General features: G+C 55.8%; 1 long non-coding RNA gene across 1 annotated transcript; it reads right to left on the minus strand.

Moving 5' to 3' along the window:
- Positions 1-213: 213 nt before the first annotated feature.
- On the minus strand, positions 214-3,216 carry LOC128627083 (uncharacterized). The gene is made up of 3 exons (XR_008391182.1): positions 3,135-3,216; positions 1,058-1,231; positions 214-408 (listed from the first exon to the last, which is right to left on the minus strand). It is a non-coding gene; the product is annotated as an uncharacterized LOC128627083 (long non-coding RNA).
- Positions 3,217-3,654: the final 438 nt, after the last annotated feature.

The following is a 3,654-nucleotide window of genomic DNA, read 5'->3' on the forward strand; positions in this document are numbered from 1 at the left end:
GTGGGCTGCAGGGAGGAACCTCCCACCACTGAGGACAGTACCTCACTCACTACACTGGCTCCTGGACCCAGGGACCTGGGCCCCATGGGGCTGAAGGGCACACAACACCCGCCTGAAGGTCAGACACCGCCGCCCTCCGTCGGTTACTCTGTTGTCTCTTCTGAACCACCCGCGGGCCGGGCGTGTGCACGTGACCCCTGGCCTACTTCTGATCTGCTGTTGTTAGGTAATTACTGGGTATCCAGCGGCCGGCTGACTCATGAGTGTTGCTGATAAGCCCTCCTCCTTTGCAATCTGGTGCTGATTTGAGGCCACTTGGGGAAGAACGGGCGGGGTGTGAGTATTTCAGGAATCCAGAAGGTCCGTCCTGATGAGTTTCCATAAATTCCATTGGACAAGCCGGTTTGTCTATTTGTTTTTGTAAAAAAAAAAAAAGAATAAGAAGAAAAAAACCTCTCATTTTTCCCTGCTAGGATTGTAAGATTGTTGCCCAATCTTAAAGGATATCAAATTGCATCTTTAAAAACATGACACATTAAGTAAGGGCTTGTGGAAATTAGATCCGATAACCATAGCCGGTTCTCCTGCTCTAACATTTTAAAATCGCACGAATCTCAGAGATTTGTGTCGCTCGAGCATGTTCAGCAAAGCGGGAGGGTGCCAGCACGCCAGACCAGTGACATTAGAATTCGCAGGAATGAAAAGGAGCTGTGACATCACTGAAGTTGTGACGTCAGCTGGGGCTGAGTCGGGGACTGGCTGTGTCGGGACGGCGGTCCTCCCTCCCTGCCGCAGGCCCTTCTGGGGGGCGGCCGGAGGGGAAGGGGAGCGGGTTTGCTGAGATGGAGCACTTCACAGACCCCGGCCTCCAGTCTCCCTGTCCTCCACATTCGCCCTTTGCTCCCTTGTCACTTTCCACCCCATGACACTTCTCCACTCTTCCATTTGTCACCTTTTCATGGCCTTTCTTTATTCAGCAGCACGACTCTATACCCCGGCAAATGCATACCAGCATCAGACCCCCAGATTTCATAGGCACCCCCCGCCCCACTCCCACCTGTGAGCCCAGCAGCAGTTGTCCTGCCTCGCAGCGTGGCCTCGGGGTGGCCGCGTCACTCCCTCTGCTTTCATTCCAGGTATTGATGCCCAAGGCACCTCCCTCAGGAGACCGAAGGTTATTTAGGGGCAGAAGGGAATGTTTCGACATCTTTCAGTCCCCACGGAGCTCAGTCTAGGTAGGAAAACAATATTTTTAAATGAGGAAATTAATTTCTAAAGAACTTCTTTTTGCTCTACTCCTCCTCCTCTTTTTGCTGCTTTTTCTTCTTGAGGATGATGCAAAGTCAGCAACCCCTTCCTACCCCACAGGCTATAAACGCCGCGATGCTAACGGGATTCCCTTACAAAGTTGTGACAGCTTCTAAATTAAACCCCTGGCCGTCCTACACCCAGGAGTAGCCCGGCTTCTGGGGCCCCGGGGCTCCGAGCTGTCACCGGTACTGGGAGCAGGCGAGGCCGTGGGTGTCCGCACTGTGAGGGGCCTGAGGCTTTGCCTTTCATGCCACCGTTTATGGGTGGCAGCAGAAGACAGAGACTCCAGGGTCGGGGACGAAGGACTTTATTATCACTGCGACAGCAGTAGCGGAGCGACAGTGTTTTCTCCTGCCAATTTCCCAAGCCCCGACTCCCACGGGGTGGGGGTGAGGAGGGCGGGCAAGGCACCCCTCTCGGGCGGAGCCCCGTGTGTTTGGGAGCCCTCACAGTGGGGCAGTCAGCCTGCCTTCCTTTTGCTCCGTGGCATCTTCCAAGGCGGTGGGCGAACTTGCTCTCACTTGGAGGGAGGCACGATCTTGACCCGACAGCTCAGGTCAGGTTCGAGGGCAGGAGAGGCAGGCAAGGCCCAGGTCATGTCGGGCAGGAGTCTGGGGTATTAGTGTCTGAGAAGCCATCGGAAGGTGTGAATGGAAACATGGCCACTCAGTGGATCACCTCCTTTTTCACCCCCCACCCCCCCAAAGGCTGTGACTGTCCGTGCGCGTCATGGGAACAATCAGCCAAAGTCCGTCAGAGGCCTGGCTCCCAGCGAGTCCTCAGGGACAGGTCGAAAGCTGGGGCTCTGCCGGGAAGCCCGTGGTGTCCTTGTCCCCATAGAAAGGACATTCAGAAACGGTCGCCTAAGTGAACTCGGTTCTCCATTCTTCCCACAGCGACATCAAAACCACAACTGAATTGCAGAACAGCCATCACCGAGAACTGCCCGAAACGGACCGAACAGGAGTCCTGTCCCAGGCACACAGAAGAGCTGGGCCCAGACTGCCGCAGCGAGACACCCCGCAGCCCAGGAGAGAGCCCTGACCAGGCGCCAAGCACACCGCTGGCCGACCTTGGACTTCTCACCTCCGGAACCCAGGCGAACCTGTGCAGTTCTGGGCCCGCCGAGCGCTGCCGTCTGCGCTGAGGTCTCCCGGTCCCGCCCCTGGTCTCCTCCCCAGGCCACTCCACCCCTGCCTGTGCTTTTTGGGGTGACATTGGGGCTGAGGGCTCTTCCCCCCAGGTGTCAAGTGTGAAGGCAAACTTGGATCTTGATGCTTTGAGCGCTAGAAATGACTCCTGCTGCCTCTGAATTGGGGTGCAGAGTCTCCGAGGCCCGTGACCGCGTGGCACAGCCGGGGCAGTGAGGACTCTGCCCGTCGTCTGGGCGCTGAGTCTTCCCAGACGTGGACGTCCCGTAGTCGGTCAGCCAATCAGCTCTTGACATGAACAGTAGCCTGAAGGGCATGCATTTTAATGCTTACTTACAATCATCATACTGGGTAGCAAATGCACGAGACATGGGATGCTATTTTAAATAAGGCTATATATTTTTTCTTGACATTCGAAGGATTTTTTCTGATTTCTTAAAGCTACTTTTATGATTCCTTCTTATTTTTAACCATTGTTAATAAAACGTTAAAAAACTAGAAGAAAAAAAAAACAAGAAAGGAAGAAAAAACAACCGTGGACCAGAGTGAGTTGAAGTGACAGGACAGTCTCAGCCCCTGGGACACCGGGTGTCAGGAGCTTGCCCGTCCTGTCTGCCTTTGGAGTGTGCCCGGTGCCGGGTGGTGACGAGCTCAACACCCCCCCTCACCCACCTCGGGCACGGCAGCCGCACAGACGAGGCCCTCAGGGCGCTTGTCTCCACCTCCCTGGGTCTGTTGTGTCCTCCACGGTGGGGGTAACAATGGTGCCTTTTTCCTGGGGTTGCAGGGCTGGTCAGGGGAGCCTGTGAAAGAGGGGCTCCCCCAGTGTGTGTGGCGCCGTTGAGAGATGCGGCGGCGGCCAGGAGAGCAAGGTTGCAGGGACCGACGCCTGCGCCCCGTGAATGCAAACAGACTCTGAAATCCTCCTGGAGGTGGGGGTGGGGAGGGCATGATGGCTTTGTGATGTCTCCCAGCAGGCTCGCCTGACCAGGGATTCGTAATGAAAGCTGGTAAAGAAATCAAGGGTGACTGAGAGGCAGAGTGGCGTGAAGAAATGGACTTTGCACCCAGACGGACCTCAGGGTGAAGGCCGGCCACCTGCGTACCTGTCGTGACCTCGGGTTGGGCATGTTACTGTTCCTGGACTTTATTTCCTCATTTAGAAGTGGGGGGGGGGGCAACTGATAAAACG

Source organism: Artibeus jamaicensis, unplaced genomic scaffold, assembly GCF_021234435.1.
Source record: "Artibeus jamaicensis isolate MK-2021 breed Jamaican fruit bat unplaced genomic scaffold, CSHL_Jam_final contig_3152, whole genome shotgun sequence".
In the NCBI taxonomy this organism is placed as follows: domain Eukaryota; kingdom Metazoa; phylum Chordata; class Mammalia; order Chiroptera; family Phyllostomidae; genus Artibeus; species Artibeus jamaicensis.